The following is a 15419-nucleotide window of genomic DNA, read 5'->3' as shown; positions in this document are numbered from 1 at the left end:
AAACCTCTTCTTCGCTGTATTCACATGGCTTGCTCTCTCAGTTGCTTCAGAATTGAGAATGTAGTCATTCCAATTTCTGACTTCAGTTGAACTCTTGTTGAGAAAGGCTGTATGACTACCTGTCGTATGAATTTGCTTGTTTCTAGTGGAATGTCATCATTGCATGGGGAGAGACTTTGTTCTCTGGTGTCCACGGTGGCTATAATAAGGCCTGGCATGTAGTAGGTGCTCAACTAATGTTATTGGTTGAATGAATGAGCATACATGCATGTGTGTAGTGTGTGTGTGTTGTGGAAATCAAGTAGGAAAAGGCAGCGGGACTAGAGGCTGGGAGGAGGGGGGAAACTCCCCGGTGGGCCAATGGTTAGGACTCTGCTGTCACTGCTGAGGGCCAAGGTTCAATATCTGGTTGGGAAATTAAGATCCCACAAGCTGCATAGCATGGCCAAAAATATCCAAATAACAAACAAACAACATAATAGAAGCTGGGGTGGGGGAATGGGTGTGGGTGGTGTGGAGAGTGAGGACGCTTTTGGCAGGAATGGAAGTTGGAGACGTGGTCTGTTCCAGTCTCTACAATCTGGTTTCTTACCAGTGCTGTTGAAGGTAAAGGCAGTGATTTGGTGCTTTGAGGCAGGTGAAGAAGCAGCTGTTGAAATGCAAAGTCAGGAGACTTGGTCAATGCCTAGGTTATGGAGGTTCTCAAAAGCCTGGCATTGGGTTGCAGCTGATGTAATGGGCCACAGGAAATTATTGTAGATTTTTTAGCAGAGTGGATGACTGATAAAAATGGTGTTTGGGGCAAGATTGATTTTGAAGAGACACATAGGACGACTGTGGGGAGAGACCAGAGGTGGCAAGGAGAGAGGTTAACAAGGACCAGGATGGAGGCAGGAAGAAGCACTGAGGACCTCAGTGAGACCTAGTAACGGCGGAATTCTCCCCAGTGGCTATGAGGCTTTGACAAAAGCTTCTAGTGCTCCCAGCCTGGTAGAGCTTATTGTCCGTGGTTGGGCTTCCCCGGTGCCTCAGAGGTTAAAGCGTCTGCCTGCAATGCAGGAGACCTGGGTTTGATCTCTGGGTCGGGAAAATCCCCTGGAGAAGGAAATGGCAACCCACTCCAGTATTCTTGCCTGGAGAATCCCATGGATGGAGGAGCCTGGTGGGCTACAGTCCACGGGGTCTCAAAGAGTCGGACATGACTAAGCGACTTCACTTACTTTCAGATGAGTTTTGGAAGCAGGTGGGGATAAGTGGGCGCAGGGAAAGAGATGGGTCCTCCTCAGGTGTGTTAGTTGGATGGCTCATTCTATGGGGAGCAGGCAGTCGTATCCTGCACTGGGCCTGCATATTGCCGACTCACCCAATGGGAGGCTGCCTGTCCCCTCTGGTCTGCTGGAGACTTCCCTGTGGGAAAAGGGCTGTGAGTATGCTCAGGTTTTCTTCTGAGCCTGCATGGATACTAGGGGAGTATCTGAAATCCATTCATCTGATTAACTTCTTTCAACTGTATTTTCTGTCTCCATAGTTTTACCTGTTCCTCAGAACAAGTTGTCATTGACTCACAAACCCATTTGGACTGGATTAATTGACTGGAAATCCTTATTTCTAAATGGTCTCTGTTTCATTAGGCTTTTAGCCTGTTTTTAAGAAGGCTTCGGCCAGGATGAGATGAGTGGAGAAGTGGTTTTGGCGTAATCAGCTCCTTGATGATCTTTTGGTACAAATCACGTTTTGAGATTGGTGTTTCTAAGGTATTAATTCCTAGAATCAATATTTGAGTGTCTGCTCTGTGCCAGGCACTATAGGTACTGGGACGATAACATGGAAGAAAATAAACAAAAGTCTTACTTTCATGGAGCTCATGATCTAATGTGTGAAGGCTTACAGGTAATAAGGAAAACAAAGTTTGAGAGGTGGTGGAAAGTATTATGGAGAAAAACAAAGCAGGGATGGAGAACAGAGAGGTTTGGTGGGGAAGCAGGTTTTCTGCGTGAAGTAGGGACGTCTCCGTGATAAAGGACGTTTGAGCAGAGCTCTGAAGGAGTGAGAGAGGGAGCCGTGAGGGAGGAGCAACTAGTGGAGAGGGGAAACGGGAGAGAGGAGGAGGAAGGTACGGGAGAGGGGGCTGAGGTGGTCCCACTGGGCTTGTAGATCCTTGTGGGGGCCTGCACCTTAGCTCTGGGTGAGATGGGAGGCCCGGGTTGGCCATGCAGAACCATGATAGACTCTGCCGTCCTTTCTGAAAGGTTCACTGCAGCTGCTGGGGATTGATGCTGTGGGGTGTCTGCAGGGGCTCTCAGCTTAGAGAGGGAACCAAAGTCTAAATCATCCGGGAGCCTTTGCCAGGCCAGCTGCTGGGGCCATCCCGGACCACAGGGTCGGCTGGAGCTCGGGCATGATTTCCAGGACTCACTCAGTGCCAGCGCTGTGGTTCTCCGGCCAGCCTCAGATTCCTGGGATGCTCTTCTCTCACTTGGAGTCAGTTTCCAGGTGGACCCAGAAGTCTGCATTATTAACAAGATTTCAGGGTGATTTTTAAGGCCAGAGGTCCCCGAACTATACTTTGGTCTAAAGGCCGTGGTTCACAACCCCAGACAATATCAGTCCTTTGCGTTGTTCTCTAAAAAATGCTTGGCCCCTCTCTTAGAGAGTCTAAGTTAGTTGGTCTGAGGTGGGGTTAGGTATTAACAGTGCTCCCTGGGTGTTTCTCATGTGCTTCCAGGACCAGAATCACTCGTCTAAGGGTTAATAAGCTTAATGCTGGGTGTTTGATGGGGAGATTTGGATGGTAACTGTAAGTTGGAGACTTCAGGCCCTCCGGGAGGCTTAGGCAGGGCCAGTGGCCTTGCTAGGAATAACAGAAATCTTCCACAGTAATAAAACTTTTCAGTTTATGTCCTTTATCTCATTTGATTACCTCACCTCTCTGGGCCTTCATTTTCTTGCTTGTAGAGTTAGCAGCTTAAATTTAATGGCTTCCTAGAATCTTCTGGGCTCTGACAGTTCTTAATCTTTCTGGTGTTGGAAGAACCTCTAATCTAGAACAGTGTTTTAGTACATTGTTTTCTAACCTCAGTCTTACAACACCCTAAGGTGTGTCATAATTATGGCAATGACTGTAGTGAATGTCTCAATACCAGCTGAAGGAAAATGTGTGCCATATACAATAGCACCTTGGGAAGATGAGGAGGTTGGGTACCTGCAGTGTGAAGTCAGACCTCTTGGTTCAGAGTCCCTGGGTGGAAGGGCACTCTGGTCCTTGGAGGCATCTGGGAGCCTGAGCTTGAGTCTTGATTTCTGCCACTCAACTGGTGAGTTCCCTGTGAAGTGGCAGTAGTGTTTTATAAATGGTGAAGCTCCTGTAAATGCATGTGTGTGTAGGATGTAGGGTTACCCGAGAGAACCAGTCAGCCTGGGTCAGTGGAGCCTGATGCTCGAGTTTGCCACCACTCTGTGCAGCCAGGCTGTGTTACTGGGCAGCAGAAGTGGTCTGAATAACCCGGAAGACTCCAGTGTCGGCAGGAACTGAGGGTACCCTGGAATAAAGAATCGGTCACGCTCATTGGAGTACCTTGGAACTAACTCATTTTGGGCATCAGATCTAAGACATCACCTACCCTATCCCTTGGCCTCGGATTTTATCCTCATGTGGAAGCATGGTTTCTACTTGTTTATGTTTTGAAAACATGAGGTCCAAATAAGAAAAGGAAAAACAAGTTTTCTGTGTTTCCTTTCTGTAGAATTGGGATAATGAGTTTCCTTCCATTCCCTTATAAGTTTTTCTACTAATATTGTCTATATCTCTATTTAGAATCCAATCACATGCTAGTCTATCAAAGTCAAGACAAAAATGAAGCCAAGCGAGGGAATTTGGAATTAGAGTGAGAGTGAGCAGAATTAGAAATGAGACTTTTTGATCTGTCACTTGTGTGTGCATGCACCTGAGGGTTTCTCCACATGGGCCTGTTACATTGGAATCTTGGGGGGCTGTGGCCATTTCCAAGGTTCCTGAGTCAGTTCCAATGTTCGGGTATAGTTGAGGGCCACTTTGTTAAAACAAAGAAGAAGGGTCTGCCAGCTTTTCCCTCATCTTCCCTCTTGTCCTCACCCCCTGCTGGTTGCTTGTCCCTTCCCTGTCTCTCCCATACCTGTGACTCTTCCCAGCCTGCCTGCCACCAGGCGCCTTGCACACTTCTTGGCCCTCTGCTTCTGTGGCCCTCCTGAGCACTGGAGGGTGAGCTGTGATGAGGGGTAACCAGCCTTCACATGTCCTGTCTCTGTCCCCTGTGCGCGTCTCCTGTAAGCCTGATGTTTAGGGATTCAGTTGTCTGCAGGGGCACTGAAAAATTATGAGGTGAAGCTTGCTGGCCACTGAAGTTGGTGGTAAAATACCTAACAAACACGTGTATTTGATATGTTTAAGGCAGTGTAAGAGTTTTATGAATATTACCTCATTTAACTCCTGTAATTCCCATTTTACATATGGGAAAACTGAGACACAGAGGTGAAGAAACCTGCCCAAGGTCACATGGCCAGTAAGTAGCAGAACTGGGATTTGAACCCAGGTAGTCTGGACTCTGAACCACCACACTGTGATAAGCAAAAAGGAGAGGATCTGGGACTGTTGTTACTGTTGTTGTTGTTTAGTTACTCAGTCATGTCTGATTCTGAGATTCCTATGGACTGTAGCCCTCCAGGTAAGAATACTGGAGTGGGTTGCCTCTCCAGGGGAATCATCCCACCCCAGGGATCGAACCTGCATCTCCTTTGTCTCCTGCATTGGCAGGTGGATTCTTTATCACTGAGCTACCTGGGAAGCCCTTCTGGGACTAGGGAAGGTTTTATCTTGGATAACATTTGAAGCCTGCTTTGAACTACATTCGGAGATTTTTCTCAGGGTCTGACCTACACTTTATTATTATTATTAACTTACTTTAATGTTTACCTTTCAGGCCTATTGAAAGACATTTTATTTTTCTTCTTTCCTAGGTGGTGTTTGAAAACTAGATCATGTGCCTAGGTAGAAGCTGTTCCTGTCTCCACAGCTCTGCACCCCCAACGACACCTACCACGCCCTTGTTTTGAGAGCCTCACTGAGGTATGATGATGTCTAGGTTCACCAGAGCTGACCTTGAAGAGCTCAAAGTCTGGACACAGTGATTTTTTTGAAAATGTTCCTTGGTAGCTGTTATTATTTTTAAAAATTGTGGTAAAATATACATAAGAAAATTGACCATTTTAACCACATTTAAAGGGGATCCTAGAATTTTTTGAGTGTTTTCATTATTATTTTTATTGAAGTATAGTTGACTTACACCATTCTAACCATTTAAAAATGTGCATTCAGTGGCATTAAGGACATCTCCATAACCATCACCACCATCCATCTCTAGAACCTATCCATCATCCCAAACTGAAGCTCTGTACCATTATATAATGATCCCTGACGCTTTCCTTCCCTTATCCCCCGATAACCACTGTTTTACTTTTTGTTTCTATGAATCTGACTACTCTAGGTACTTATTAACTGGAATCATGCCATGTTTGTCCTTTTGTATCTGGCTAATTTCATTTACCATATTGTCTTTAAGGTTCATCCATGTTTTAGCCTGTATCAGAATTTCAATCCTTTTTATGACTGAATAATACTCCCTTTTATATTGATATCACATTTTGTTTACCCATTCATCCATTGATAGATCCTTGAGTTTTGTTTTTTCCCACCTTTCTGACATTGTGAATCATGTTGCTATGGACATAAATTTACAAATACTTCTTTGAGGTCCCTTTCAGTTCTTTTGGCTGTATGCCTAGAAGTAGAAGTGCTGGATCCACTATGTTTGTGTAATTGTAGCCACTATGGAAAGCAGTGCATTCCCACCAGCAATTCATAAGGACTCTAATTTCTCCACCACATTCTCATCAACACTTGGTGTTTTCTGTTTTTGTTTTGTTTGTTTTTTGATAATAGCCATCCTAATGGGTATGACCTTGGAGGTTGGCTAGTTGCACCCATAGAGTCCACTCTCCAAGAGTCCCTAGTATGGTCCCTAGTAAGAGTCTGGTCCCTAGGATGCTGAAATGTGCATATGCCGAGAAAATAACGTGATAAACCCCCATGTATTCCTCACAGCAGATCTAACAGTTATCAGTTCATGGCCAGTCTTGTCTCATTATCTATGCCCTCCCCTCCCTCTTCCTCCTGCCCTATGTTTGTTTTGAGGCAAATCCCAAATATCACATCATTTTATCTGTGAACATTTTACAGATAATATCTTTAAAAGATAAGGACTTTTAATATTCCATTTTGTCTGATGGTGGAAGGCCACATAGAGATGTCCTGTTGAGCACATTATTCCCTGTCATTCCCGTGGCTCATCAGAGACATACGTAGTGGGCACACATGTGGACACCTGGATGTCAGGTCCATTGCTACGCCAGGCTGTTTCTGAAAAGCTGCCTTGGCTGGGGCCCTGTGTTCCTGCAGGAGGCTAGCTGCTTGGGATCTGAGCAGCCATGTGGAAGAGCCCACCCAGATCTCTTCTAGGAGAAGGGGAGAAGAGGGTGGAGGAAGGGGGTAATGAAGAAAGTGTGAGGGAGAGAGGGCAAAGAGAGAAGGAGAGGGGTGTGGAAGAGGGAGAGAGGAGGGGAAGAGAGAAGGGGATGGAGGGATGGAGAGGGGCATGGAGGAGGGAGAGAGGAGGGGAAGAGAGAAGGGGACAGAGGGATGGAGGAGAGGGAGGAGGACGTGGAGGAGGGAGAGGAGGGGAAGAGAGAAGGGGACAGAGGGATGGAGGGGGACATGGAGGAGAGGGAGGAGGACATGGAGGAGGGAGAGGAGGGGAAGAGAGAAGGGGACAGAGGGATGGAGGGGGCGTGGAGGAGGGAGAGAAGGGGGGAAGAGAAGGGAACGGAGGGATGGAGAGGTTCGTGGAGGAGAGAGTTGGGGATGAGAGAGGGAGGGGAAGAAGAGTATATGTTTGTGTGTGGAGCTGTGAGGAAAAGAAACAGGGAGTGAGAACAGAGCAGCTGGGAGAGGCAGCCTTGACCAGGCCTTTGACTCTGGCTCCTAAACTCTGTAGTGAGCTAGGGAGCTGCAGAGACACCCCAAGACTAACAGCACATTTGCCCCTCACCCCAACCCTTAAATTTGGGAACTCTGGTTTGTTCGTGGTAGATGAGATTGGTGACACACGCAGAGCCACCGTGGGTACCAGAGGGGACCTTTTGTTCTGGGAGTGAATGCTTGGTTCCCAGTAGGTCTGAGGCTTCTTGCCCAAGTTTGGGGGTCTCTGCTCCCAAGAGATGATGCTTTTACAAAGTTCGGTGGGTGGGGACTCCTCAGGATGGCGTGTGGACAGCAGGAGTCCTGTCTTCCTTTTTGCTCATCCCTAGGTCCTGTTCCATTTTAATAAAGTGACTTCTTGCAGTACTTGTTCCTGCTGGAATCTGTTTCAAGTAATGAAAGGAAAAGAGGGTACTGGTTACAATGTATCTGTTTTTATCTTGGTTCTTACTTCTGCTTCAACTTTGTTGCCTACACAAGTTTCCACTTGTATCATTGCTGGCAGTTGTACAGTCCTTTTATAACGTTGCTTCCTTTCAGTTCTATCCTCCTTTCTTTCTGTCTTTTGTAAGAATCTAACAGTTTTATGGAGATGTAATTCACATGACATACAATTTCCCCATGTAAAGTGCATGAATTCAGTGGTTTTTGGTATAGTCACAGAGTTGTATCCTCTTTTCTTAAGATTCCAGACCACCCCATGTCTTCATCATCCCAGAGCTAGTCTTCCCCCTCCACTGGCATCACATTGATCCCATCCTCAAGACAGATGACCTTATTGTGGGGACAGTGGCCAGTAGGCACTTTCCACCAATAAAATATTTAACTTAAACAGTCCCACAGAGGCCTTGAATTCATAGACAAGTGCTGCTTCAGACAGACCCTTCCCACTGGCAAGGCCCCATCATCACTCAGTTTCTCTCTATTTATAATAGATTTTTAAAAGCTAAACACAAATAACATAGCAAATTTGCCAGCTGCTTGACTGGTAATAAATCTGCTTAGGAATCTGTACTATCCTTGAACAATCTTAGTTCTGGACAGATAAGCCTGTCGCATCGTTCCCCCTTTCTAACCGGGGTTACCATCTAGCAAACAGAGTGGAGCCTATAAATGACAACAAATAGATGACCAATTATGTAATGTGTCAGATGGTCTAAGGGCCACGAAGAAAAACAAAGCAGACTGAAGGGACAGAAATTGATGGTGAGGGTGGGGGTTGGTAGCTTATGCATAGTGGTCACTGAAGCTCCTCACAAAGTGATGTTTGAATAAAGACTTGAAGGGAGTGAAGAGTGAGCCCATGGAAATCTGAGGGGAGGACCATCCCAAGCAGAGGAATAGTAAATGCAGAGACTCAGAGCAGGAGTTTGCCCTGCATGGTTGAGGAACTGTTAGATCATCCTGGGCATGTAGGCTAGGGTGAAGACTGGACTTTACTCTGCATGAAACGGGACAATATGGAAGGGTTTTGAGGAGAGGAGGAACATGATCTCGTGGGTGTTTTAAAAGCAACACTCTGGCTGCTGTGTTGAAAATGAGTAGTAGAGGCAAGGGGGCTTCCCTGGTGGCTCTATGGTAAAGAATCCACCTGCTAATGCAGGGGACATGGGTTCGATCGCTGGGCTGGGAAGATCCCTTGGAGAAGGGCATGGCAACCCACTCCAGTATTCTTGCCTGGAGAATCTCATGGACAGAGGAGCCTGGCAGCTGCAGTCCATGGGGTTGCAAAGAGTTGGACATGACTTATGGCTAACCAACAACAGTAGAATGAAGGAGACCAGACAAGCAGGCTTTTGTGGGAATCCAGGAAAGAGGAGAAGATGATTGGAGGTGCTGAGAAACAGTTGGATTTTTGAAGGTAGAGTTGATGGGATTTGCTTATGGATTTAGATGAAGGTTATGAAGGGAAAGAAAGGACTTGAGGATGCAGAGGTTTGGCCTAAGCATCTGGAAGGCTTGTGTTGGCATTTACTGAGTGAGAAAGAAGGTAGGAGGAAATCAAGAGTTAGATTTTGGCCACATTAGGTTGGAGATGCCTCTCCAAGTAGAAAGCTAAGTCTAGAATTGAGGGATACCAATTAACTAATGATGTAGTGAGTGCCTACTGAGGGGCTTATGAAGAAGCAGAAGAGAGAACATGTTACTGAAGTAACTGAAATAAAGGTAGGGAATGATGCCATAAGTGAAACAAACAGGAGCACGAGGGAGGGTGGGGTGACTTCTGACAGGGACAGTCGGAGAAAGTCCTCCCTTCCTTGCCTAGGAAGCCTGTGTCCCCTTGATGAGCATTTGGGGGTGCCCACAGGTATGTGGCTGCGAGGTGTTCTCAGTGGTTGTAGCAGGGACGGCGCTCAACAGCAGGGTCTGGGCCTTCCTGTTGTGTCCTTGGTGCCCGCAGAAGTCTTGGCGTTGGATCATTATGAGATGGGTGAACCTGTTCTTTCTGAGCCTCAGTTCTCCGTGAATAAAATGAACAGGTTGTACTAGCCTAGAGCCCTGGAATCAACCGGGAAGCTTTAAAAACCAATGTAGGGATCTGTCCCAGGCCCACTGAATCAGAGTTGCCACAGTGGAACCTGGGATTCTGTTGTAAAGTCACTCCCTGTGTTATTCTTTTGCAGCAGGTCCATCAGCAGTCTGCAGACAGGTATTCTGAAGTCCTTGGACCAGGTCATTCCTGAGGTCTGCTTCAGCTCTAACATCCTGTGAGTCTTGTCAGAATGCTTGCACTGCCGTTCTCTTCCTGGGAATTGTCATTTTTGGTTGGGGGTGGAAGGGCCTAGAGGGGGAGAAAGGTGGGGACACCTTGGGCAGGGCAGGCGGGGACAGGTTTGTCAGCTAGGGTTTGAAGAGGCCTCAGGAAAAGGTTCTGAAAGGGGTGGGGGCAGTGACAGCCCACATGCCATTGGGTGCCAGGTGTGTTAGGTTCCAGACATAGAGGTAAAGGACATGATCCCAGCCCCCCTGGGCAGTGGTGCCACAGAGCAAGAGAAGGGCAGACACTTCAGAGAAGGCATCCAGGAGGAGGGGCCCTGGAGCACAAGCTCTGGGATGAGGGGGGGTTTGGGGCATGTTTATGCTGGGGGCCAGTGAGGGGGACAGCTTGAGCTGTGACCCACAGGCACAAGAAAGTTGGAGAGAACCACTAGTAACTGAAAGGTACCCTGGACAGTGGCTGGAGAGGTGGGCACAGATCAGATGGGAATGGAGTCTGCCTCCTGGGGAAGAGTTTGAGCTCTGTTCTGAAGGTGATGGGATTTTGAGATGGGATCAGATAAGCATTTTATAGCAATCATCCTGGCAAAGACCAGACAAAGAGACAAACGGGATGCTTTCTTGTTTTGTGTGGGTCCGTTGGGGCACCGTTTTCTTGTATACAGCTGAGACTCTCTGGCTGTTTTTTGCTAATCAGAATACCAGGTACTGCATGAAATGAAGCACTGGCCACTGACTGACTCAGAATGTCCATGGCTTGGGGTCACTTAGATCTGTAAGGAGGCCTCAGGTGTGTATTGAGGAGGACAATAGTATATATGTGGTAGAGAGTCTGCTTGTCTTCTTTAGGATTCAAGTTTTACATAGAAATCCGATAGTTTTAATTTGTAGCCTAGCCTGTTCAGTTTCTCAGAGGTCCTTCAAGTTAGTTTAATTTTACATATTAAGTCGAGACTTGCCCAAGATCCTCACACAGTTAATTGGTGAAGGGTAGTTCTTCCTGTTTCCTTTGATCCAGCTAAAGTTTCACTGAGCTCCCATCTCTAGCCCCATAGCAGCAATGTCTTTTTCTGACGTTTCGGAACGTCCAGAATGACGTTCCTGCAGGTCATGGGAGTAGCAGCTTGCTCACTCATTCTCTTTTGTCCAGCTTCCATCTTGGTTCAGAAGTTCTCCCACCTGGGAACCAACTCAAGTGCTTTCTTAGTATCTGCTAAGTAATCTTTCTCTTTCTCTCTGCTTTCATACAGATTGAGTTATTTTTTGCTTTATTATCCCCTGGGATGCTCCTTCTAAAATAAAAAGCTGAGGGTAACTTCTATTTATTCACTTTTAAGCCCTTAACTGTTAATAACAATAATTGAACATAGATGATGTCAATATTTACACCACATTTGATCACGTGGGGGAGCAGCGTAAAGAGGTCACCTGCAGGTTGTAAAACACACATATCTTCATCCTTCCCTGCAGTCTTCATCCAGCAAGCAGTGGCAGATGCAAAGAAACTTATCTTTGTGGTCTCACAGCCCAGTGTTCCCTAAATCACGTGGTCTTTCACTTTCACTGTTCTATAAATCTGCGATGTTATTTGTTGCCTTGTCTCATTCGACAGATTGTACTGAATAGAGATCAGACTTTTCTTAGATTTGGAGGGCCCCTCCTCCACTTGATGTCCTGTTATTGAACTCTCATTAATCTGTTGTTTCTGAACTTAACGCTGTTAAGAAAAACAGGCCACCAAGCTTTCAGGTTCTCAGAGCCATTAAAAATTTTTTTCCTAGTTTTGAGTAAATGTGGATGTTACCACCTTTATATGTTTTTCCTTTAACAGTCTCAGTGTATTTTCTGACTAATGGATTATGTTGTTGTGGACCTTTATCTTTATTTACTTCAGACTTCAAAAATGCAGCCTTCTACTCTCCAGTGTTGGAGGCTTGGTGAACAAACCTATACTTCAGTTATGCTACCCCTTGCCCCTAAACCATCATCTCTAGAATAAAATAGAGCTCTGATTTTTAGGCTCTCATTAGAAAGCTCTTCCATCTACTCAATCTCATTTCTCGGGACATTTTCCAATTCTGGTACGTCTTTCTTAAGATATGGGGAGCCAAAACTGCACAGCACGTCTTGCTGTGGACACAGAATGGTTCTGAATAAGGGTGAGATCATGAGTTTTATTTTGTTTCCACTGTCCTTTCTGATACTGCCCAGTATTTTCTGGGCTTTCTGCAATGAGACATGCAACACGGTGTCTTAAGGGAACAGTCTAAGCTGATGCTTCTTTATTGAACAGTTTAGCTCAGAACCCATTATTCTAAAAGTGTAATTGGAATTGCTTTTCCCTAAGTGTTCCTTCACGTTTGCCTTCACTGAGGCTTCTTTGCCATAATTTTGCCTGTTCATACAGCCTCCTGAGAACTTGTCTTTTAATTTTGCATTTTGATTCCTGGAACAACTTTTAGGCCATTTGCAATCTTGAAGGTTTCATTTTATTGCTTCAACAAATATTTATTGAGTGCCTAATGGAAAACGCAGTGGTGAACAAGACAGATAAACCTCTTCCCTTGTGAATCTTACAGCCTAATGTATTTTCTGCTAGATTATTGGTTCCCAAAGCATTTTAAATATGATACCTCCTTTTTTCATGGACTCTTATTCAGTTGGAGAAGGAAATGGCAACCCACTCCACTATTCTTACCTGGAGAATCCCATGGACGGAGGAGCCTGGTGGGCTACAGTCCATTTTTTTCTCTTTTTTTAATTTTTTTTCTAGCTAATTTTTGGCTGTGCTGGATCTTTGTTGCTGTGCAGGTTTTCTCTAGCTGTGGTGAGCGGGGGCTGCTCTCTAGTTGCAGTGGCTCCTCTTCTTCCGGAGCACAGGCTCTAGGTGCGTGGCCTTCTGTAGTTGCCACACATGGGCTCAGTGGTTGTGGCTCCTGGACCCTAGAGCTCGGGCTCAGCAGTGGTGGTGTACAGGCTTAGTTGCCCTGCGGCTTGTGGAATCTTCTGAACCAGGAATCAAACTTGTGTCCCTTGCCTTGACAGACAGATTCTTATCTACTGCACCACCAGGGAAGTCCCAGTAGTGGTGTTTTTAACGGCTGGTCACTGGAAGCACATTTGTGGATATGAAGTTGGGTTCCCTATGGGTTGGAAACTACCATTCTAGGCAGTTTATGAAAGCATCAAGTTCCAGTCCAGAACTGGTCAGTGGTTAAAAAAAAAATGCCATTGTTCATGGTTTCCCATAGACGACAATCAGATAAAGACAGACATACACACCACAACGTGGAATTCAGTTTGTTGGTTTTTCTGGTGGAATTTTGGCATTAGAAACTCTACCTACTAGTTCTGCCATAATTATATTGCTTTTATCCTTTCAAAGAATTCTACTAGGTTAATCAGACCTGATGAGGGCCTTTTCAAAATCAAGGTGTTCCCTCCCTCTCACCTAGTTGATGTTTACTTAACAGTTTGGCAGAATGTCCTGGGCAGCAGGTAGACCCTCTAATAAAAGCTGGGGATTTATATTCACTTTATTTATTTATTTTTTTAGTTTCCAGATCTTCCCTGAATAGAAAGTTATTCTGAGAGGATACAGTGTCAGTCTGCCAGTTCTGAAGTTGTTCTTCACCCCCAAGGGGTTTGTATGTATCATAGCACATTTCCACCATCTCACCTCCAGGGGAGATTGACTCTCAGCCTAGGCCCCAGAGCCCCTGGGGAACCTGCCTTGCCTGCTGATTGGCCGCTCTAGATCACTGGGTTAGCTCACTAGGCCTGCATCTGGCTTGTTCAGATGCTTTAGGGTGAGCCCTACTGAATGCTCTGCAGGGTGGCCCATGAGTCCTAGGCTGGTATTTGTGGCCCTGGGGCAGGGGCCATCACCCTGGGTCCTGAGGCTTGCCCCCAGGTAAGGCAAGGCAGGCAGGCAGGCAGCCTTTTGTGGTCTGCCCTTTCCAACTTCAGCTGCTTGCAACAGTTTGCAGACATTGGTATGTGCTGAAGCTTATTATTTTGACTACACCTTTAATCTTAATTAAGTTACTTCACCAACTTTCTAGCTGGCAGTCCCTTGCTGAGTCATGCTAGATATACTTTAAAAGTTTTATAGTAATGATTTTTGGAGCCCTCTGTAAGAAATTCCTCAAATTTTTTGGCCTGCCTAATTTCTTCTTTTCATATGTTAAAAATATAATGTAATACAATTACTTAAGTAATAAAATTTGAAACAGTTTGAATAAATAATTTTAAAGTGTAGATAAAAAGGAAAGAAAATTTCATCTGTTGAGATATTTTTAACATTTTAGACTATTCCTCTTGCCTTTTTCATAGAAGCTATATTACATTTTTTTGGTTTGTTTTAAATAGAGACCCTCCAGACCATTTATTAGCTCTGATTTTCCTAGCAAAAGATAGCTTTTGCTTTGACCTCTGGCCATTCTCAGCCCACTCCTGAGGTTTCTCTGTGTGGAGAACAGGACTTCCACGTAGGATCTCAGAGGTAAAGGTGATGGGCTCCTCACTAATCCTTGAACACCCCACCAACTGCCACCACTCCTCTCCCACATGCTTTTCCTAGCCCCTTAAAAAGACCAGTCTGTTCAACCCTTCTCCCTCAACCATTTTTTCCTAGACAGAAGAGGGGCCTGGGGCAGTTACGCAAATACCACACAGGTGTTTCCTTACATTTGGGATTGGCCTGCGTAGAAGCTCACTTGGTACCGGGAGCTAGTGCTCCCACCATACCCAATGTCTTCCCCTCACTTATGGGCTCCAACACTTCTGTTCCACGAGACAATCACTTGTTATCCAGAAACTTTTACATCTCTTTTCAGTGATTCTGCCAGCTCATATTCTGTTAAGATAATTGGGGTTTCACTTTGTTAGTATCTACCAAAATTAGACATCTTCCGAATTGAGGGGGAGTCTGTTTCGTGTTCTGTGAGAACTCTTTAAGAAGGCGGGTGTGTTTTGTTGGGGCTTGGTGGAGTGGGACAAGAAACCAAGCCTGCAAGCTTGTTGATCCCATGGGACGGCAATAGATATACCTATGCTGACTGGTCCCCTGTGATTCTAAGTGTTTGTTTGTTTTTTTCCCCTATGTTTTCCCTTTTTAAAATTATAAAAGGAGTCTACTAGCACACACAAAAAATGTTGTGAAAAAATAACCCACCAATAATCCCACCACCCTGCACAAATCACTTTTTTCTATCTTGGCTCAAATGCATGCTCAGTTTTGTATTGTTATAGTTTGACAATGTTTTTGTATTTATCTTCTCTTAAACCTAACTGTAAGTGATTTTCCATGTTGCTACCTAGGTTTCATAATTGGAGTTTTTAATGACTACATAATAGTCTATTAACCATTCCTTGTCCATGGACATTTAGATTTCTTTGTGTGTCTGCATGTGTTTCCTTTTGGTGTTGTTTTAATAATACCATACACTTTTGCATATAGCTTGCGGGTGTATTTTTGTTCTTAGGACAAATTTCTGGCATTGGGGTTCCTGGGCCCAGAGATTCGCCCCTTATCTGGTTCTATGCAGCCACTGTTCTGCTTTATGAAAGAGCTCTGTCGGTTAGCATTCACAAAGGATTTCAGTACCAACGTGGTGTAGGAGACACTTAA

The 15419-nt window shown here is 45.3% G+C and overlaps 1 protein-coding gene across 6 annotated transcripts in view; it reads left to right on the top strand.

Annotated features, from left to right (window-relative positions):
- ZNF592 (zinc finger protein 592) overlaps window positions 1–15419 on the top strand; it is a 49931-nt gene that overhangs the window by 8689 nt on the left and 25823 nt on the right. For 2 of the 6 annotated variants that reach the window (XM_081546929.1, XM_081546925.1), the window contains exons 2-3: window positions 4993–5101; window positions 9697–9777. The gene's annotated coding sequence lies outside the window, so the exon portion shown is untranslated. Of the gene's footprint in view, window positions 1–4992; window positions 5102–9693; window positions 9778–15419 lie in introns of all 6 variants that reach the window. The other 4 variants (XM_081546928.1, XM_081546924.1, XM_081546927.1 and 1 more) reach the window with 3 other exon arrangements.

This window comes from Giraffa tippelskirchi, chromosome 12 (genome assembly GCF_054371585.1).
Source record: "Giraffa tippelskirchi isolate mGirTip1 chromosome 12, T2T-mGirTip1v1.2.pri, whole genome shotgun sequence".
NCBI lineage: Eukaryota > Metazoa > Chordata > Mammalia > Artiodactyla > Giraffidae > Giraffa > Giraffa tippelskirchi.
This window is presented reverse-complemented; position numbering and strand designations above follow the sequence as displayed.